The sequence below is a fragment of the Bubalus kerabau genome, chromosome 2 (genome assembly GCF_029407905.1).
Source record: "Bubalus kerabau isolate K-KA32 ecotype Philippines breed swamp buffalo chromosome 2, PCC_UOA_SB_1v2, whole genome shotgun sequence".
NCBI classification, from domain to species: Eukaryota; Metazoa; Chordata; class Mammalia; order Artiodactyla; family Bovidae; genus Bubalus; species Bubalus kerabau.
The window spans coordinates 135,375,997-135,399,230 of record NC_073625.1 but is presented as its reverse complement, the minus strand read 5'-3'; the positions used below and the strand labels follow the sequence as shown (position 1 = coordinate 135,399,230).

At 38.5% G+C, this 23,234-nt stretch overlaps 1 long non-coding RNA gene across 1 annotated transcript in view; it reads left to right on the top strand.

Moving 5' to 3' along the window:
- Positions 1-18,575, top strand: part of LOC129644914 (uncharacterized) — a 33,217-nt gene extending 14,642 nt beyond the window's left edge. Inside the window, exons 2-3 of the long non-coding RNA XR_008711048.1 lie at positions 13,762-13,864; positions 18,405-18,575. This is a non-coding gene — a long non-coding RNA (uncharacterized LOC129644914). The remainder of the gene's footprint in view (positions 1-13,761; positions 13,865-18,404) is intronic.
- Positions 18,576-23,234: the final 4,659 nt, after the last annotated feature.

Genomic DNA, 23,234 nt, shown 5'->3' with positions numbered 1-23,234 from the left:
AGAAATATTACCAGTGAATATATGTTCTAAATAATAAAATAGCTCTCTCATTCTTTTTCTGTGGATTGGCATCTTGGAATTCTCATCATCAAATAAAGACATAACTATGTCATTTTTATATTTTATTCTGCAATTACTGGAATGTATGACATTTGCAGACAGATTATCTTGTGAAAAGATTACACACAAATATTCTAAAATAGCTACTGTCCTTATGTATAGATCATTTTAGTATTTCTTAGTCTTTGTCTCATAGCCTGCTGGGTAAATTAATGTCCACAAATTTTGGTGCGTGAATGATTTTAGGGGCTTATGTTTTGGGTAAACATTTTAATTTGGGGATATAAGACAGATAAATATGCCTAATTATTTTTATATTTAATGCAAATATAAAACTTTATTATTTAAAAGTACAACTTCCTTTTAAGGAAAATTGGCCCTTAAAGTCTAAGGGCTTCCCTGTGGCTCAGATGGTAAAGCGTCTTCCTGCAATGCGGGAGACCTGGGTTCGATCCCTGGGTCGGGAAGATCCCCTGGAGAAAGAAATGGCAACCCACTCCAGTACTCTTGCCTGAAAAACTCCATGGACTGTCTCCTGAGGAGCCTGGTAGCTGACAGTCCATGAGGTCGTAAAGAGTCAGACACGACTGAGCGACGTCATTTTCACTTTCAAGGGTAGTAGCTTACTGGGCTATTAATAGAGCCCCTTCATGTGAACACTTGGATCAGTTTTGGATATTCAGAGGTGTTCCTGGAGCTGAGTTCAAAAGGTGAGGCCAAAGAAAGATGAGTATCATAGTGAAGAGAAGTCTGGGAGGGATGGAAAGGGCAAAGGAAGGAAGAATGAGGGCTGAGACAGAGGGGAACCAGCAATATCACAAAAGCCTGTGTGCTCCTCAGGGTCATTTATCTGATGGAAAATTCCCATTATGGGCTAAATGAAAGTGCTTCTGAAATAGGAAAAGCTAACATTCAATTACAGTTCTTAACCTTTTGTAGATAAATTGTACTTTGATCCATTATCATTTTGTAATAATAATAATAATAATAATAATAGCTTGGCTGAGGGGAAAGGGGGTGGGAGAGTGGATGGAAGACATGGGGGAGGGTGAGGCTACCCTGGCACAGTCTTCGAGGCTTCTGGGGTTGAGGCCTGGGACCAAGAAGGAAAGTATGTGTGTGTGTGTGTGTGTGTGTGTGTGTGTGTGTGTGAGTGAAAGAGTAAGAGGGAGTTTGTGTGCATGCAAGCATGTGTGTCTTCTCCAGGACCAGTATACCCTCTGTATGTATGCATGTTTTTGTAAAAAAAAGAAAAAAAATGGAAAAAAAAATCCGAACAATAAATGTTTTATTTGCTTTAAAAAAAAAAAAAAAAGCTTTTCACACAGAAGTTTTCTATGAGTAATGTTTGTTAGCTTCCATTTTTACTAATGACCATGATCAAGTGCCCTGTTTTATGTTGATACAATGAAGACAATGTATAACACATAAGACAGCCAGATAGTCCTTAAAGTAATTCTGTAGAATTAAGGGTTAGGGTTAGAAGTGTCCGTAAAGAACAAGCTCCCTAGACGTTTGCAGAAATCTTTGGTGGGACACTAATCTTCCTTTAAGGGGTGCGTGTGTTCTTAGTTGCTCAGTTGTGTCTGACTCTTTGTGACCCCATGGACTGCAGCCTCCCAGGCTTCTCTGTCCACTGGGATTCTCCAGGCAAAAATACTGGAGTGGGTTACTATGCTCTCCTCCAGGGGATCTTCCCAACCCAGGGATCAAACCCACATCTCTCACATTTCAGGTAGATTCTTTACCATATGAGCCACCAGAGAAGTCCAGGAATACTGGAGTGAGTAGCCCATCCCTTCTCCATGGCATCAATAGGGAAAGGGCTGAAGGCAATCATGCTTTCTTTTAAAAAGTCTGGTAACTGCAGTTGACATGTTTCATAAATATTTTAAATCATAGGAAATCATGACATAGATAGGCTTGAAGTTTGAATTCTGCAGTTGCTTCAAGAATCACCCAAAAAAACCTTCCAAAACCAGTGTCTTGGCATTTCATGCTGGCCCTTTTCCCATCTGAAATATGCATTCCTTCATTTCTTTGTTAAATAGCTATCATGTACCTACTCTATATGAGACACTGTGTTAGGCCCAGGAAATGCAAACAAAAATAAGGCATTGTTATTCTCATAAAGGGGGCTTCCCAGGTGGCTCAGTGGTAAAGAATCCTCCTGCCAATGCAGGAATGGCAGGAGACATGGGTTTGGTCCCAGGGTTGGGAAGATCCCCTGGAGAAGGAAACAGCAACCCACTCCAGTATTCTGAATAAACCAAAGACAAATATGTTTCTTTCTTAAGAGAAAGATTCAATGTTGTAAAGATATTATTTATCTCAAATTACTGTATAAACTCAATGCAGTTTTAGTAAAATTTACAATAGGGCCTTTTCTGAACTTTATGAATTGATTTTAAAGTTTTTTCTATAAGTGTAATTATTTATAATAGCCAAGAAATATTTAGAACTCATCAAGCTATTTATTTTAACATTGTTTATAAAAGCAACAACAAAATCCCAAACCTTAAAGATTGATTATGAAACACTGTGGAAAGAGAATATTAATCAGTTACTGAGACACACTATGAATGCTACAGAATAGTAAAAAATGGTAATAATTTTAATGATATATGTGAAAACAAAATGTCAGTATTGGATAATGCAAACCTAAAAATATAAATACATGAGGACAAAATAGATAACATGAAAACATAGTGTGTTAGAGATGAAGATAAAATTTTTTAATCTTAAAATGTCTCGTAGAGTTGATATATCATTTTCAATACAACAAAGATTAAAAAAAAACAGCAAGTTGGATCATAAGAGATTTATAATACAGAAACATTATTCAAAAATTTATTTTTCTTCTAAAGTCATATAGTTTAGAATGCTATTTTCATTTAAAAGAAATAGAGTGATAAATAATTACCATGAGTTTATTCTCCCTTGTGGCCATCCCATGTCCTTAGCCATGAACCTTGGTGCCCTCCCAGTTTCTTTGTGTGAATGGCTAAGTTAAGATCTCTTACATTTCTATTGTACATAGAATCATAGCAGCTTAAATTCTAAAAGAAATGCTTCAGGATTTTGTAATTTAACCTTTTACCTTGAGATTTAATCTTTACATTTGATCTTTTTAAAGCTTCTGCTTGAAGATTTACCAAGATCTGTAAGTCTGTTTGGTGAGGCTGACCATGCCCTGTAGGATGAGCCTAATGACAAATTTTCCTGTGTACTGAACAAAATCTTCGCTATTTACTTGGTTTTGCCCTTTGTTCCTGGTTTTGTCCTGTGGTCCTGGGTTTGTTCTTTTGAATACAGAGAACTGTTACTTCGTCTAGTAGGCCTCCAGGTGTTTGATGCCCGTTTAATGTTGTCCTTCCCTGTGGCTCAGCTGGCAAAGAATCTGCCTGCCATGCGGGAGGCCTGGGTTCAATCCCTGGGTTGCGAAGATCCCCTGGAGAAGGGAAAGGCTACCCACTCCAGTATTCTGGCCTGGAGAATTCCATGGACTGTATAGTCCATGGGGTCACAAAGAGTCTGACATGGCTGAGTGACTTTCACTTTCATCATCTCAACATTTTCAACCTCTCCAACCCTTTCTCATGTAACATTGCTCATCCCTCAATATTTTCTTCACCTTCTTTGATAGCTACTTTAGTTTCACATATCCAAATCAAATATGCTCTCCAGATGTAGACCAGCCACTGTAGAGGACAATAGGAATGTTATAAATTCTACACATGAAAAAGTGAAAGTCATGTGTGACTCTTTGCAATCCCATTGTGACCCCATGGACTGTAGCCTGTCAGGCTCCCCTGTCCATGGGATTCTCCAGGCAAGAATACTGGAATGGGTAGCCATTCCCTTCTTCAGGGGGTCTTCATGACCCAGGGATTGAACATAATGTAGTTTAAAATTGTATTTTTTAAAAAATAATTTTGGACTCATGTGGACTTGCTGTTCCTAAGCACATGTTGGTATTTTTCAAATGAACTACTTAAGTTATACTTCATCTGTTCCACAACTGAGAAAATTATGTTTAAGGACCACAGGTGAATCTGAACTGTATCTCTAATTTAGTCTTACTAGTTTTTAGTCTTTTGAAGTAATTTTGAATATAGACTGACACTCAACATACTGCCTGGATAACTCAGTTTTTATTTATCAGCAAATTTAAATGGCATACCATTTAGTCTTTCAAGTTAGTAACCAAAATATTGAACTGATCAAGATGACATTGCCTTGTCACTAGAAAAGACCAGGTTGGTATGACAGCTATTGTTCGTTTGTTCAGCTTCAACCTAACTCCACTGTACTCTTGTCCAGTTCACACTTTTTTTTATCAGAGTCTCAAGAATATCATGAGACTTTATTAAATCTCCTTCTATAGGAAAAAAGATAAACTGGAAGATTTGGGGATTTTCTTTTTAAAAGCAACATGATTTGTTTTCTCAAATGCAGTCTTACGTGGAATCATAATTTATAGAACATAAAAAATATGAATCTACTTTGGTTGATATATGGGTAGAAAGATTGGACACCTAAAATCATTACCTCCATTCCTCTCCAGCCCTTCCTAAACTGTGGCTGCCCACAAGACTCAAGGGTGAAAGGAAAACATTTGATGACACTGATCTGCAGCATCCCATCATATCTATAAGGAGAGTCAGCCTCACTACAAAGGAAATGAGACTAATTAGGTATGGCATAAGCTGAAGGAGCACACACTTATACTTTGGGATCAACTCTTCTCTTTGAAATATCCTCAGAGCCTGTTTAATGCTTTTATTAGATAATAGAATGTCTAAGAAATACTTCCAAGCTTACTGGTCTAGACATTCTCTTTTTATAGCAAAATTATAATTAACACAAAGGCTAGATCCTGGTGTCTGTTACATCCTCTTACAACTCCAAGATAAAATACTTAAAAATATCTATTAAAGGACAAAAATTACAATGGCACAGGAAACTAAAAATAAGAAAAGACCACATGTTACTGTGTGAGGGGAATTTCCAATGACTTGGAATACACATTCCTGTGTAGACACAGTCAACTTACTGTACCAGAATTGCATGGACAGCTGCATCCCCAGTGTCTGCTCCTAACTTTGTGACTTAAAGATTATGTTGAACAGAAAATGTGGCAGCCAACCAAACCCTGATACATGAGAACTTTGTTAGAAAATATATAATATTTTTCCAGGATGCTAATGCCAAAATACATGAAAGAAACAATCTACTGAGTCTTTTTTTGTGTGTGTGTGCTTAAGTGAACATCTGCTTGTAAAGTCATACCAGTGTAATAATAGAATAAAAATTTGGAATGATGTATGATGGTAGGATATAGGCAGACTATAAATGAACAATTTGTGATGATACACAAAAGCCCAGTATATGCATATCCTTAGTTTTTTTTCTTTTTCAAGGGTAACAAAAAATCTATAATCTGCAATTGATTTGGGAAATCAATTTTTTTCCATTAAAAGAAGCTTTCTGGGAATTCCCTGGCAGTCCAGTGGATTTTAAATTTCGTTTATTTCTTACCATACTTTATTTCATTTCCTATGTTTATATGCTAAATCTATTTTTTCATGATTTTTACTTCTTTAACGTTAAATTGTAATTGGAAACAGCATTAGTCTGGAATAGATGAAGTCCTTGACATTACAGAATGATGTTCCACTGTATAAGAGTCTCATGCACCTTTCTCCAATTTTCTCAGCAATCCTCTTTTTATCTAATTTTATTCAGAAGTAATTATTTCTGGAATAAAAGATGATGGAGAGTAGAGAAAGGAGAAAGTATGCATTATATCCTGTATTATGCAGTTACTCAGGAAGAAGTTTGTATGTGGTGCTGGGTGAGCGATAGCGTGGACCACTTAAGTACTGCACTGTTAAATATAGTTTTTTATTTACTTCCCTTATACAAAAAGAATTACAGTACCTCTGACTCTTTACTATAGTTAGATAGGCTAATTAGAGGAAAAGGCATTTCCTTAGTGGAACAGATGACACTTTCCTTCTCCTTCCAACACAATAGAGGCTGAACGCATTATCCCACACAGTACTGCAGGCAGGCTTGATCTGAAAGCAAGAATTCAACTGTATGTGATATATGCTAAGTATCTGGATAGGTGTAATACCTGTAATTGTTAATCTATAAAATAAAGCATCAGTATAGAAGTTTCATTGGATGGGTAAACAGGGTAATATTAAATGACATGGCATACAATTTATGGAAAGGCTTTTCAATATCAAGGTAAATAAGAATTATCCTAAGATTCAGAAAGAGAACATACTTCAAAAATAATTTTCTATAAGAAGTGGAAAATTCTTTGACAATATTTTCCTTACTCTCCTAATAAAAGTGTAATAATATGCCCAATATGAAATAGAAACAGAGGCCAGTATTAATTATGTCTTTGGCTGCAAGTAACAATTTTGATGTGGGATAGCTTAGACAATAAACACATTGTTTTCTCATATAACTAGAAGTATGGAAGTGAAGTGGATGGTATTGTAAGTTCATTGCATTTGCCAAGTTGTCATCAGGGCCTCTATATTCTTCCAACCTAATTGCGTTGATTCCTTGTTTTGAAGATGACTTACCTCATGGTGTCAAGATGGCTGCAGCAGTTCCACATGTCACTCCACACACATTAATGTGAACATGATAGAAAGAGATGACTCTTCCTAAGTCTCTTCGGTATGGGAGAAAAGCATTGTGTAACATCTCCCAGCTGATTTCTCTTCCTATGGACCTGAATCGAATTATATATATGAATGTTCCTCAGGAATTTACTGAAATGGGAAGTGAAACAACTATAACTGGTTTGAACAAATTATCTGGGGAAATTATGACATCCATTGCACGACTCTAAGGAGAGAAAAAGATGGAATAAAGTAGTAGGTTATAGAAGGAAACTACTGAAAATAGAAAAATTAGAATTTCGATTGGAAACAATAAAGGAATGAAATTGAGAAAACTGAACTGGTGATAATAAACTAAGAAACCTTTCTAGTTTTCTGAATAAAAATGAACGTGAAAGTCACTAAATCTCTCCGACTCTTTGCGAACCCATGCACTATACAGTCCATGGAATTCTCCAGGCCAGAATACTGGAGTGGGTAGCCTTTCCCTTCTCCAGGGATCTTCCCAACCCAGGGATCGAATCCAGCTCTTCCATATTGCAGGTTTCTATATTGCATATTGCTTCCATATTGCAGTTCTGAATAAAAGAACAAAGAAATTATAGAAAGTGAAAAAGTTATGAAAGACAGAGTAGTGACTAGGAGTTGTACTTATTATGATAAAGCATAGGGAAAAAAAACAAGGATAAGAGACTAGTCAGACTTAGGAAAGAACATATTCATGAGGAGAAAGTAAACTTGAGCCTGTAGATTTAGCAATGATCCCACACGCTCCACTTAAAATGAGTAGTAAGAGACATGCACTTTTACATAGCTATTCAGGGAAATTTTTTAAAAAATCACATAAAAAGGGGCAAAATTATCCCAGTCTCAGACTTCTATTGTATGGTATTAAATTATTAAAAAAAAAACACAGTGTCTGTAGAATTTTCAAAAGAAAAAATCAGACCCAAGAATTCTAAGTGTAGCACTATAGCCAATCTAGTTTGAAAGCAATTGCTGTGTTAAAGGGCTCTGAAAATACAATCCTTATTTTCCTTTTCTTGCAACTGAAGATATACTTAAGTGAATAACTCAAGATAGAGAAAAAGCCTGGCATTTAATTTGGTTGAAGTTAAGTGCCAGGGACTCAAGATTCATATACTCATCTAAGATGTCATTCAAATGTAAAGATAGCAGAAGAATTTTCTTAGGTATTAAAAGCTCCATTAAACATTAAATTTATGTATTCTTTCAAAAAAAGACATTTTTCAGTCCTCTTAAGAAGCTAAGAATATTAACCTGGTAATATAAAAGGATGATTGTGAGATTTAAAAGAAACTTATAGAATAATTAAAAATAACTATGGTAGTGTGATTTTTTTTCTGGGCTCCAAAATCACTGTAGATGGTGATTGCAGCCATGAAATTAAAAGACACTTACTCCTTGGAAGGAAAGTTATGAACAACCTAGAGAGCATATTAAAAAGCAGAGACATTACTTTGCCAACAAAGGTCCATCTAGTCAAGGCTATGGTTTTTCCAGTGGTCATGTATGGATGTGAGAGTTGGACTATAAAGAAAGCTGAGCGCTGAAGAATTGATGCTTTTGAACTGTGGTGTTGGAGAAGACTCTTGAGAGTTCCTTGGACTCGGAGATCAGTCCTGGGTGTTCATTGGAAGGACTGATGTTGAAGCTGAAACTGCAATCCTTTGGCCACCTCATGCGATGAGTTGACTCATTGGAAAAGACCCTGATGCTGGGAGGGATTGAAGGCGGGAGGAGAAGGGGACGACAGAGGATGAGATGGTTGGATGGCATCACCAACTTGATGGACAGGGATTTGGGTGGACTCTGGGAGTTGATGATGGACAGGGAGGCCTGGCGTGCTGCAGTTCATGAGGTCGAAGAGTCAGACACAACTGAGCGACTGAACTGAACTGAGTGTGATTATTCAATTAAATGCAAAATTTAAAAATAATTATCAAAAATGGGCTTTATATAGTAAAACAACATAAAATAATAAGCCAAATCCATAACTCTCATTTTAAAAATGAAAAGAACTGAAAAATAGGTAGAAAAAGAATGTCATGAGTGATAAATTCCTATAGCAGAGAAGAGATTCAAGTTCATAATTTCTTTTTATCCTTGGAAAATATAGAAATATGAGTTTAGAAGTATATGATAAATGTTATTATTCATAAAATTAAGAAAAACAACTCCTCAAACTACTATACAATAAAACAGTAAATAAAGTAGCACAAATAAAAATAAAAACAAAGTGTATGGAAGCACATCAAAATAGAAGCTGTAAAACAAAATAAGAAATATAATAGCAATCCTTTCAGTAATGGTTATAAATGTAAAGTTAAAATAAATGATTTCTGTTGCACATCAAAGGATGACTATAACAAGTTATACCAAGGATATACCAGAAAATCAGAAGCAAAATAAGAAATTCAATTATTGGTATCAGATAAAATATCTAAATCAAGAATAACAGAAATTGGATTTTTTTAACATTGATAACATTTTCCACTTTAAAACAGAATAAAATATGCAAGCATTGTGTAGAAACATTAACCAAAAAGTGACAATTAATATAAGGGAATGAATAACAACAGGGGAAATGAAAATGGCTAATAAACATATCAAAACTCTTCTACTTCATGGAGATTCAAAGGAATGTAAATCAGAAAACAAGATAACATTTCTTAGTCTTAAATTGCAAAATCTTAAGTAATTGTGATATTAAATTCATTTGAGGATTCCCTGGTAAAGCATTCTCATATATGTACATTGAATCAAACTCTGAAAAGCAGTTAAATAATGTGCATTAGGGACCAACCTAGATAGCATATTCAAAAGCAGAGAAATTATTTAGCCAACAAAGGTTGTTGGCTAAGTCAAGGCTATGGTTTTTACAGTGGTCATGTATGGATGTGAGAGTTGGACTGTGAAGAAAGCTGAAGAATTGATGCTTTTTGAACTGTGGTGTTGGAGAAGACTCTTGAGAGTCCCTTGGACTGCAAGGAGATCCAACCAGTCCATTCTGAAGGAGATCAGCCCTGGGTGTTCTTTGGAAGGAATGATGCTAAAGCTGAAACTCCAGTACTTTGGCCACCTCATGCAAAGAGTTGACTCATTGGAAAAGACTCTGATGCTGGGAGGGATTGAGGGCAGGAAGAGAAGGGGACGACAGAGGATGAGATGGCTGGATGGCATCACTGACTCGATGGACGTGAGTCTGAGTAAACTCCGGGAGTTGGTAATGGATCCGGAGGTCTGGCGTGCTGAGATTCATGGGGTCGCAAAGAGTCGGACACGACTGAGCGACTGAACTGAACTGAGGGACCTTTTATAGTCATTTTACCCCAAATTTTAATAAAGGAATGAATCCTAAGGCAAAATCTGAAAAAGTAACAAATACCTGTATGTAATGATATCCATCATACTTTATTTGTACCAATGAAAAACTGGAAACAAATATCACTTAGAGTAAAAATATATATAATTTAAAAACTATATAGTATCATGTCATGTATAGAGTTATGAAAGAGATGTTTTTGAAGAGTTATCACTGCACTGAAAAATGTTCATGATTTAATGCTAAAGTAAGGAAAATCCAATGAAAAATTGTGTAGTCTATGTTATCACAACTACATAGAAATGCATATACAGTTTCAGAAAGGAACTCTGCCAAAGTGGTAATCACACTTGTCTCTGAAAGCTAAAATTATAGATAATTTCTTTTTTACTTTCTATGACATTTCTGTATGTCCTAAATTTCCTATTTCCAACCTGTATTATTTTAATAAAGAGAAAACAAAATATTAGTTGGAGAGAAAAAATTATTTTACTCCAATTCCAATTTCTTCCATCCTTTGCTGCTGCTGCTGCTGCTAAATCACTTCAGTTGTGTCCAACTCTGTGCGACCCCATAGACAGCAGCCCACCAGGCTCCCCCATCCCTGGGATTCTCAAGGCAAGAACACTGGAGTGGGTCGCCACTTCCTTCTCCAATGCATGAAAGTGAAAGGTGAAAGTGAAGTCACTCAGTCATGTCCTACTCTTAGGGACCCCATGGAATGTAGCCCACTAGCCTCCTCCATCCATGGGATTTTCCAGGCAAGAGTTTTGGAGTGGGGTGCCATTGCTTTCTCTCTTCCATCCTTTAGGAGTTCTCAAATACTGAGATTGTTTTGTAATTAAATCTCTAGTTTTTTTCACTCCATTGAAAGGTAATTTTTTTCTAAGGCTGGAGGATTAAAAACGCTTTAGATTTTCACTCTATCTCCTTGCCTGTCTTGGTTTTCAACTTCCTTCTAACCATATTTGCTCTCCTTTGGATACTTTCCAGACCCTTCTCTGGTTGTAGAGGATGAAAACTAAATAGGAGTTAGCTGAGTCTTGTTTGCTATTTGTCACCCATTAGCATTGGTGGGGAGAAGGCAATGGCACCCCACTCCAGTACTCTTGCCTAGAAAACCCCATGGGCGGAGGAGCCTGGTCGGCTGCAGTCCATGGGGTTGCTAAGAGTTGGATATGACCGAGCGACTTCACTTTCACTTTTCACTTTCATGCATTGGAGAAGGAAATGGCAACCCACTCCAGTGTTCTTGCCTTGAGAATCCCAGGGATGGCAGAGCCTGGTGGGCTGCCGTCTATGGGGTCGCACAGAGTCGGACACGACTGAAGTGACTTTAGCAGCAGCAGCAGCATTGGTAGGCTGCCGTCTATGGGGTCGCACAGAGTCGGACACAACTGAAGTGACTTAGCAGCAGCAGCAGCATCGTACCATGTGTTACCAGCAAACTGCCTACTTTCATCTCCTCCTTGCTCTGAACTCAGCAAAAAGAAAAAATGTCCGCTATTTTGCCTTTGAAAAGTTTTTGTAAACTGGAGCTTATTTGAAATATTCAAACTCCTTCTAGACATCCAAATCAGTCTTCTGATTTAATCTTTAATTTTATGTCCCCTTTTCCTTGAATCCCCTTCCCATTTCCTTTACAATTTGAGTTCATCAGAAAGTTTCCTTTTCATCTATTAATGGTTTGTATCTGTCCCCTTTAAAATAGATCAGTTTATTTACCAATCACACACACCCTTTGGTCCACACATGAAAGTCACAATTGCTAACCTGTTTTCTCTTCCCTGGGTGGGGAAGATCCCCTGCAGAAGGAAATGACAACCCCCTCCAGTATTCCTGCCTGGGAAATCCCATAGACAGAGGAGCCTGGCAGGCTACAGTCCATGGGGTCACAAAAGAGTTGGACACAATTTAGCGATTAAACAAGGACAACAACAATAAACAATCTACTTTACTGAGTCCATCCATTTAAATGCTAATCCCATCCAGAAATACTCATAGACACAGATAGAAACAATATTTAATTTGGACATCAGTCAAGTTGACACATGAGAGTAACTATCCCATATTCCTGGAGTTTATTTCCCCTCATCATCCCCTCTCATATTGGGTACTTGGTTTCAACTTCCTTAGAAGTATCTTCAGAGAAGGCAATGGAACCCCACTCCAGTACTCTTGCCTGGAAAATCCCATGGACGGAGGAGCCTGGTACGCTGCAGTCCATGGGGTCGCTAAGAGTCAGATATGACTGAGCGTCTTCACTTTCACTTTTCACTTTCATGCATTGGAGAAGGAAATGGTAACCCACTCCAGTGTTCTTGCCTGGAGAATCCCAGGGACGGGGAGCCTGGTGGGCTGCCGTCTATGGGGTCCCACAGAGTCAGACACGACTGAAGCGACTTAGCAGCAGTAGCAGCAGCAGCAGCAGCAGCAGAAGTATCTTCCATAACTCTAAATCCTCTGAAGTATTGTTTTTGCCAATGTATATGGTGGATCGTTGTGTGTGTGTGTCTATGTATGTGGGTATGTGTCGTGTGTATATGGTTACATATGTTTGTGTAGCAAAAGACAAAGTATTTTGCTTGTTTCCCAGCAGTGTCCTCTGCTTTGGTCTGGGATCTTTTGTGATCAAATAATCAGAATTTAGTTTTCTTGGGTATCAAAATCCACATGGTCCTCCAACATACTGCATGACTAAAGACATCAGATTCTTGAAACTTGAGGTCGCAGGTGTTCAGTCTTGGGCCCTTCTGCTTCCCTCCGACCCCTGTGGTCACTTCCTCTTCTGTTCCAGAGTTCACTCACTTCATCTTTTTTACTTTATCCCATGCCTCCACCCTCACCTCACATCTGTTAGCTAAATTTGGATCTGTCATTTTAAGGTGCAGTCATCCCTAAGAACAAGATTTATATCACCTTTTGCTTCCTTCTCTTAATTACTGCAGGTCATTGCATCAACCCTGGTTCAGTGCTGAATGACCTGAATGGCGTCATAAATGAATATTATCTGACACCCAATAAAAGGGGATCATTTCCAGAAAGCTTCATTTATTTACCCCTTGTACATCAGAAAATGGAGGAGGGCATAGCAACCCACTAGTATTCTTGCCTGGAGAATCCCATGAATGAAGGAACCTGGCAGGCTGCAGTCCAGGGGTCGTGAAGAACAGTCTTATGGAATCTGTGGGAGAGGGAGAGGGTGGGAAGATTTGGGAGAATGGCATTGAAACATGTAAAATATCATGTATGAAATGAGTTGCCAGTCCAGGTTCGGTGCACGATGCTGGATGCTTGGGGCTGGTGCACTGGGACGACCCAGGGGGATGGAATGGGGAGGGAGGAGGGAGGAGGGTTCAGGATGGGGAACACATGTATACCTGTGGTGGATTCATTTTGATATTTGGCAAAACTAATACAGTTATGTAAAGTTTAAAAATAAAATAAAATTAAAAAAAAAAAACAACAAAAAAAACATGACTAAAGCCACTGAGTATGCACATTAGAAAATGTACCTTCTCTATACATTAAAAAAAAAAAAAGTTCTTGAAATCTGTTACACAGTTGATACATTATTATTATTAACATATTTTCCGAAGATTTTTATTGTGCTAATCACTGTCCTAAGTGTTTTATAAGGAGTAAACTCATTCAATTATCATAGCAACTCAATGAATGAATTACTTTTATCATTTCTATTTACAGAAAAGGAAACTGAGGCATTAGAGTGATTAAGTAACCTGTCCAAGACTATCCCTCCAGCTAGTTTCAGAGGCATAATTTGAATCTTTCAAGTTGGGCTCCAGAGGTATACCCTTAATAACTGCAACTATTATCTCTCTCTTCTTACCTTGTTATAAACTCAAAAGATGGTATAATCATTTTCTCCCCAGGTTCCCATCACTTCTATGCCTTCATCAGTTCTCATTGTCGATTGGAATTAGGTGCCAATAGCGTTTCCTCTCACTGCTGCCTTTATCACCTCTGCCTTTTGAGCAATGAAACTATCAGCAGGGCATGTCAAGAACTTTTTGATACTCTGCCTTTAGCAGAATAAGGCTTCCAGCAGCTTTATTGATAGTTGAAGCTACTTTATCTTGCCTCAGCACCAGTTTTGTGATTTATTGATCATTTACGTTTAATCTCAAAGCTCTGAAGTGTGCTTCTAAAACAGCATCAATATCTTTTTTTTTTTTTTCATTTTAGCCAGATCATATACTTCCACTTTATAAACTATAAATTTCCATCTAGGTTAATACTGTGTTTATATACATAGCCACTTCATATTTGTGTTACTTCTAAGTTTCTCTGACTAGCCTCACAATCTCACTTAAGACTTTAACTTTTCTATTTCCTTGATTTGAAAAATCTTTCTCTCTTTATCTCGAGTCCAGGATGAATCCCTGGCTGCAAACATGTGCATGTAAGTGACTCCTAGACATCTTCACACTCAGGTACCTCAAATGCATTGGACTCTTTCCCCAAAACTTCTTTTTATTTTTTGTCACATGGCATGCAGGATCTTAATTCCCCCACCAGGGATCGAACCTGTGGCCCTTGCAGTGGAAGCTCATTGTCCTAACTTCCGGACCACCAGGAAATTCCCTAACGTCCTTCTCTTATCCCAAGTATCCCTTCCTATCTCTGACCATGTACCCCATTGTCCCATTAAGACATATCGGTCCCACTTATCTGCTCATCTTAGCGAGAAAACATATGAACATAATTGTTGGTTATCATCACTCCCATTTTCACTTCTCACACCCTGTTCTCCACTCAAGTAGGGTTCTGTCCTCACGACCCAAACTGACACTGCCCCATGAGCATTATGGACTTTCATATTGGCAAAACCAATAGTTACTTTTCTTCGTTCACTACACTTTATCTCTTAGGCACATTTGATGCAGTTATTTACTTACTTCTCCTTTTGGTTTTTATAATGCCATTGTTCTATGAATTTCTTATTCTCATATTCTTTCCTTGTTCTAAGGCTTTTTGGCTGGCTATTCCTTGAGTTGGCTTCTAAATATTGAAAGTTCCCAGAATTGAGTCCTTCCTTATTAGTTTTTTATTGCAGCTATGAAAAATGACCACAAACTTAGTGGCTTAAAACAGAGAAAAATATATTCTCTTACAGTTCAGAAGTCTGACACAGGTCTCCCTGGACTAAAATCAACGTATCGTCAGGGCTGTGTTCCTTTCTGAAGGCTCTCATAAAGAACTATTTTCTTATATTTTCCAGCTTGTGGCTTCCCCCATCCCCCATCTTCAAAGTCTCTCAAATCTCTCCCCAAACCTCTTTTCATGGTCTGGCTGTCTCAGACCACAGCCAAGAAAAGTTCTCCACTTTGAAGCCTCATATGTTTACCTTAGGCCCACGTGGATAATCAGGGAAAATTTCCCCATCTCAAAAGCCATAAATTAATCATATCTGCAAAGTCCCTTGTGTTATGTAAGGTAACACATTCCAAAATTCTGTGGATTAAGACCAGAAATCATAGGGATCCCATTATTCTACCTACAACATTAGCCCTCTTTGCTTTTCTCTATGGAGGAGATTCTCTGAATCCCACAGTTTGAAATGCCATCTGTGTGATGCTACTCACATTTACATCCCTAGCGTTGACTCCTCTGAGATTTCAACTCATATGTCCAAAGCCCAACTGAACTAACATCGTCCCTCTTTTTTCCCCCAAACTTCATTACTCCCACAAATCAAAGCCATCACAATCCCATCAGAACAAGGATTCAATTTTGGTGCCCTTCTCTGACCTCTTGCTTTTATCTGCAATTCTAATTGCAAAGGTTTTAACAGGCACCTTCACTTATTTCATTCACTGTCTCCACTACAGCCACCCTAGACAAGGCTACAGGGTCAGTAGTTCCCTAACTCCAGCTGCTACTTCTCTCTTGATGCCCTAATGTTCACCTGGCATTAAAAAAAAAAATCCTTACAAAAGAGTCACAGTAATATTTTAAAATAGTGAATGAGATTATTTTATTTCTATGTTTAACACCCTCCAGTAGCTTCTCATTTTTTCTTTTTTTCTTTTTGGCCACAGTGTGTGGCATGCAAGACCTTAGTTCCCCAACCCAGGGATCAAACTCTGGCCCCCTGCATTGAAAGCATGGAGTGTTAACCACTGGACCACCAGGGAAGTCCCTCATTACATTTTTTAAAGTCCTCTACAAAGTTCCTCAGGACCTACTTCTTTGACTTCATCTTCTACCACTCACCTCCTCTTCCACTGAGTTTCAACCACACCACCAGGGTTCAGTCTATTCCTGGAGCATGATAAACTTGTGTCTTGCCTCAGGACTTGTGCACTTTGGAACCCTCATTTCCAGATCCTTACAGAACTGGTTGATGTTTGTCATTAAGTCTTAGCTTAGGCCCTTTCCCGACCACAATACTGTCATCTGAATTACTCTACCACACTTTTGTTTTCTGTTGTATGACTCTTTTAATTCCTTACCACTGATCACTATCTCATTTATTTATATCAGTGTCACTGGAATGAACTTTACATAAAATAAATACACATTTTATGTACACAATTTGATCAGTTTGGACAAATACATACACTTGAATAGCTACAACCTCAATTAAGAGGTAGAATATTTTCATCACCTCAGAAAGCTCGCAAACACTTCTTAGCAGTCAAGCCCCCGTGACTATCCAGGGAGCTTCTGATCTGATTTTTTGTAGCTATTGATCTCATCAGTTTTCTTATTCCAGAGCATCTGTCAAATAGAAATAGGTAATTTGAAAATGTTTAGTAGCTCATATAGCTTTCTTCTAGAATGCCAAACAGCTTCATAACTCTAGAGTCTGTTTCCTTTTGCTGAACATGTTTTCGAGTTTCATCCTTGATGTAGCAGCAGTTCATTCTTTGCTATTGGTGGGCAGTATTTTATTTTACAAAAACACAGTAATTTGTTTACCCATTCTCCAGTTGATGTTGCACTATTTCCAGATTTTAGCTGCTTTGAGAAAAGCTACTATGAACCTTCATGCACCAGTCTTTTTAATACATGTTTTTCTTTTAGGTGATACAGGAAGTTAATATTTAAGTTTATCAGAAACTGCCTACCTGCTTTCCAAAGTGTTTGATCCATTTTATACTACCTCCAGCTATGTGTAAGAGTTCTAGTTGTTCCACATCCTTTCCAATACTTTGTATTTAGTCTTTTGTTTTGTTTTGGACATTCTAGCTATATCCTGTAGGGGCTTTTATTTTCATTTTATTGATGACTAATAATGTTGAATACCTTTTAAAATGTATGTTGGTCATTTGTATATCTTTTGCATAGAGTCTTTTGCAGAATTTCCTCTTTTAAAAAATGTAGTTTTCTGTGGGAGGAAAGGACACTTAGAGAATTTGGGATCAACATGTTACATACTGCTATGTTTAAAATGGAAAACCAACAAGGCCCTACTATATAGCACAGGGAAATGTGCTCATTATCGTGTGGCAGCCTGGATGGGAGGGGTGTTTGGGAATAATGGATACGTGTATATGTATGGCTGAGTCCTTTTGCTGTCCACCTGAAAATAGAAAATGTTAAAAAAAACCTGTCTTCTAATAGTTCCATTGTAAGACTTCCATATACATTCTGTATATGAGTCTTTGTCATGTATATGTTGCAAATATTTTCTCCATTACTGTTGCTTGGTTCTTAATTTTCTTTTTTTCTTTTTTTTTTAAATTGTTTATTTACATTTTTGCCTGTTTTGGGTCCTCATTGCTTTGCACAAGTTTTCTCTAGTTGTGGCAAGCAGGGGCTACTCTTTGTTGTAATTCCCAGGCTGCTCATTTCAGTGGCTTCTCTTGTTGCAGAGTACAGGCTCTAGGCACATGCACTTCAGTCAGGAAGGTTGATTCCTCCAGCTCCTTAATAATATATTTTGAAGGACAGAGCTTTTAATTTTAATGAAATTCAATATATATTTTTTCCTTTTTGGTTATTGTTTTTTGTGTCCTCTTTGTAACATTTTTGCTTACTCATTGTATCAAAAAATTTCTCCAGTGTTTTCTTCCTAAAATTTATAATTGTAGTCTTTATGTTTGCAGCCATTTCTCTCATGCTCTCTTTGTCTTTCTCTTATTTTACCTCTTTTCCTCATTTCTTTGTTCTCCTTTCTTTCTCATATGCTCATGTGAAAGCTAGAGCACTCTGATCTCAGTTTTCACCTTATTTCTCTTTCTCTAATGCCTGTCAGCAAAACAAAGGTAGTAGCAACAAAACCTGAAAAGGATGTTTTCTTTTTTAAAAGGCAGGAGGTGGAATGAAAAAGGCAGGATTATATATAGTTCTTTTTTTTTCTTTCACTTCTTTTGCACAAGAATTACCTCTTTGGACAAGAAATTACATTGCAAAAGGAATATGCTTGCAGAGCAGAGGGCTCAGAAGGGTGTGAGAAGATGGTGAAAAGCAGGATGGTGAAAGAAGGGGATGTAGACCAGAGCCAGAGAGACATGTGCCTCCGTTTACAATGAATGGCCCCAAAAGAAACAGTGAGGAGTGTGACATCTGGAACCCATTCTGTGTTATCTGTATCTTGTTTTTATATCCAATTCTTTTTTCCCATGGCCAGGGCAGACCAACCTGACCAATGGGGAAATAAAAAGTAATATCACAAGTACAGTGTGACTGTCTTATTTCTACCCTCTTTTTTTGACAGGATCTCCTGCTACCCTCCATTCTCCCTGTTCACCTTGTAGAACCCCCCCAGAGTCACCTCGTTTATTGGGTTCACAGACCCAGTCCTAATGGGTACACTACTTTCCTCTTCTGTTATGCTAGCTCTGCCTTCTTAGGTGATGTCTGCTGCCTTTGAGGCCCTTTGAAAGTGCCTACCATTACAATAAACTGTGGAAAATTCTGAAAGAGATGGGAATACCAGACCACCTGACCTGCCTCTTGAGAAACCTATATGCAGGTCAGGAAGCAACAGTTAGAACTGGACCTGGAACAACAGACTGGTTCCAAGTAGGAAAAGGAGAATGTCAAGGCTGTATATTGACACCCTGCTTATTTAACTTATATGCAGAGTACATCATGAGAAATGCTGGGCTGGAAGAAGCACAAGCTGGAATCAAGATTGCTGGGAGAAATATCAATAACCTCTGATATGCAGATGCTGCTAAGTCGCTTCAGTCGTGTCTGACTCTGTGCAACCCCGTAGATGGCAGTGCACTGGGCTCCGCTGTCCCTGGGCTTCTCCAGGCAAGAACACTGGAGTGGGTTGCCATTTCCTTCTCCAATGCATGAAAGTGAAAAGTGAAAGTGAAGTCGCTAAGTCGTGTCAGACTCTTAGCGACCCAATGGACTGCAGCCTACCAGGCTCCTCGGTCCATGGGATTTGCCAGGCAAGAGTACTGGAGTGGGCTGCCATTGCCTTCTCCAGATATGCAGATGACACCATCCTTATGGCAGAAAGTGAAGAGGAAGTAAAAAGCCTCTTGTTGATAGTAAAAGAGGAGAGTGAAAAAGTTGGCTTAAAGCTCAACATTCAGAAAACGAAGATCATGGCATCTGGTCCCATCACTTCATGGCAAATAGATGAGGAGACAGTGGAAACAGTGTCAGACTTTATTTTTTTGGGCTCCAAAATCACTGCAGATGGTGATTGCAGCCATGAAATTAAAAGATGCTTACTCCTTGGAAGCAAAGTTATGACCAACCTAGATAGTATATTGAAAAGCAGAGATATTACTTTGCCAACAAAGTTTCATCTAGTCAAGGCTATGGTTTTTCCTGTGGTCATGTATGGATGTGAGAGTTGGACTGTGAAGAAAGCTGAGCGCTGAAGAATTGATGCTTTTGAACAGTGGTATTAGAGAAGACTCTTGAGAGTCCCTTGGACTGCAAGGAGATCCAACCAGTCCATCCTAAAGGAGATCAGTCCTGGGTGTTCATTGGAAGGACTGATGCTACAGCTGAAACTCCAATCCTTTGGCCATCTCATGCGAAGAGTTGACTCATTAGAAAAGACCCTGTTGCTGGGAGGGATTGGGGGCAGGAGGAGAAGGGGACGACTGAGGATGAGATGGCTGGATGGCATCACCAACTCGATGGACATGAGTTTGAGTGAACTCCTGGAGTTGGTGATGGACAGGGAGGCCTGATCGGCTGTGATTCATGGGGTCGCAAAGAGTCGGACACGACTGAGCGACTGAACCGACTGACTGACTGACTGACCATTACTATTCACATGGTTTTCTACCTCAGCTTGCCAGAACAGTGCTGTGCCAAAGCCCTGATGTTCTGAAGCTCTTCTGCTCTGCCAAAAAAATACTGCTGCACTACTAATATATCAGATCTCCTGAGTCAGCAAGATCAGCCTGCATTTTCTGCTCATCTAGGAAGAATTCCTCTTCGTTAGCTCTGTGTTATAAACTCCTCTGTCTGGGTCCTAAAACCAGTTTATTCCATACTCACAGTTTCTTAAGAAAACAATTCTTTACACCTGACTTACATCTTTCTCTTCCCAGACAAGACTCCTTTACTCCGAATCTCTGGACATCACTTTTCCCCCTGAGGGTCTAGGTTAGGAGAATAAGCAGAGGGACAGACAATGCCCTAACTCACAATTTTCTCTTCCAGAATATGGTGCTGTGAGTGGACCGCATGCAAACATGTCCCTCTTTCCTTAGGAAGAGTTCTTTGTCAGAAGCACTTCAGCATCAAGGGCATCCCCTGTCCTTCCTTCCATTCATGCTCAGCCATTCCAGCTCATTTTAACTAAGCTGTTTTAAAAGAGGTATGCAAGTCTCAATCTATCATGTGGTATCTCTTGCTACAATTGATTAATCCCTTTTGTTTTCTTGTAAAGTACTGAGTTAACAGATGATTTATTGTATGGTTTTGGGTAGATACTTGGTTTAAATGAACTCTAAATGACAACTGTAGACAACATTCTGGTTATATTGGGTAAATAGCACATGCTAAAGGCTGATGCGATCAGCTTTTTCCTTCATTCTTTCCTTCTTCCTTCCCTCCCTCCCTTTCTTCCTCCTTCCCTCCCTTCCTTCCTTCTTACTATTTTCTCCTTTGCAAAGTCATTTGTTGATAGCAGCAGAATTCCACATTAGCCTTGTCAGCCATATGAATGGTTAACATGGTTGTCTCAATATGGAGTCATCTACCCCCCTGTGAGTTGCACGTCCCTTGGCTGGTGATGGATAACTCCCATATGCTAGAATCTGTGGGCCACCACTGTGGTCTGTGACAATGCTGAAGGAAGTCACTGTTTCTTCTAAGGTTGAACTTCATCCTCCATGACCTGTTTCTTAATCTTTTTTTCATTATCACCCTCCCTTTCCAGCCCTCCACTTCACCAGGAGCCTTTTTAGTTTTTTTTCCCCCCTAATTACCTCCTCCATCCCCTGTGATATTTCATTACCACCTATGTACTGTTTATCTGTTTGCACACCATAGTCCTTCAACTATTGTAAAAACTAAGTTGTTTTTTTTTTTTTTTCCATACATACTATTCCCACTGGAACTGGGGATTTTTACCACTGGGGCAGTATTAGTTTCCATGTAGAACTCATGCTCTGAAAAGAATGGTGTGGATGCCAGATGGCTGTGATGATGCTAAGTATCTTTTTCTTTTCTTTCCTTTTCTTTTTTTGAGGAAGGCTTTTGATATAACAGAATGATTAGAAACTTGAGAGACAGGAGTCCTGATTTTGCCATCACCAGCTGTACGATCTTAGGAAAACATCTCTGAGCTTTATTTCATCCAAAGTAAAGTATGGGAAAATGTACTTTGTTCATAAGGCTGTTTGAGGATTATTAAAATCCCTATGCAATTCTTAGTACAATGCCTCTCATGTAAGTTTAACTCCCCAATTAGTTTATATTGGTCAACTCATCAGTTTATTGACACCAAGTACTCTCCATCTTCTTGAAATCATATGTCATCCTGGATTATTTCACACACTGTCTGTTATGTCCAATTACACAAAATGCTGAAACTTATAAAGACCTTAAAACAAGCTCATTTTCCCTTCTAGAAGGGAAAATAGCCAATATTTACAGCTTTCCCAGCCCAGATCAGGTCAGGCAGAACATAGACAAGTGAAGGAAGCAGTTCCAAAGGTATCCATATGTCCTAGGTCTCAAACTGAATAACTTTTTTGGTTTCTACTGGAAATTTTGGAGTTGGCTCAGTAAAATCCATTTTTATACTTCACATAGCTATTTATAGTATTTTTATACTTCAAATAGTTATTTGAAATCACTATTCACCAGAGAGTCTTGGGAACTTTCTTTTAAGCCTACATTTAAACCTTCTTAATCCTCGCTACTCAAACTATGATCCACAGACAGCAGCTCCAGCATCCCCTGGGAGCTTGTTAGAGGTGTAGAATCTCAAGTCACATCCAAGAGCTACTGAATCAGGATCTTCATTTCAATAAGAATCCCAGCTCATCTGTATGCACAGCAAAGTTTGAGAAACATTTTGCATAATCACTTTTCTTCCTCTAACTGCATCCAATGATTATTAATCTTTTAATAACCCATAATGAATGCTATTTACAAATATTATTACCTATTCATACCTATTAACACTATTAACTAAGTAACACTATTAACTAAGTGCCAAGCTCAACCTTCTTCAATACATGTATTTTTGAACACACCCATAGAGTGATCATAAATTTTGGTATATTTATGACTCACCTGGGAAGCCTGCCAAAAATTCAGGAGGCTACTTACAGGGACAGGGATTCATTAGATCTGAGATGACATCCAAGATCTCAATTTTCCACAGTCACTTAAGATTTTGCAAGTGGTCCATGGACCATAGTTTATGAAAAATGGTGTTATACTCTAAAATTTATTAAAAAAAAAAAACACCTCCCTTTCCCTTTCTTATCCCTCTAATCATGCTAATAGATGATATAGGGCTTTCCAGGTGGCTCAGTGGTAAAGAATCTGCCTGCCAATGCAGGAGACACAGAAGACATGGGTTCGATCCCCAGGTTGGGAAGATCCCCTGGAGGAGGAAATGGCAACCCGCTCCAGTATTCTTGCCCTCCAAATTGCATGGACAGAGGAGCGTGGTGGGCTACAGTTCACGGGGTTGCAAAGAGTCAGACACAACTGAGCAACTGACCTCTCAGCCACCCATAGTGGTATATATTAAAAGTGTAGAAAGACCA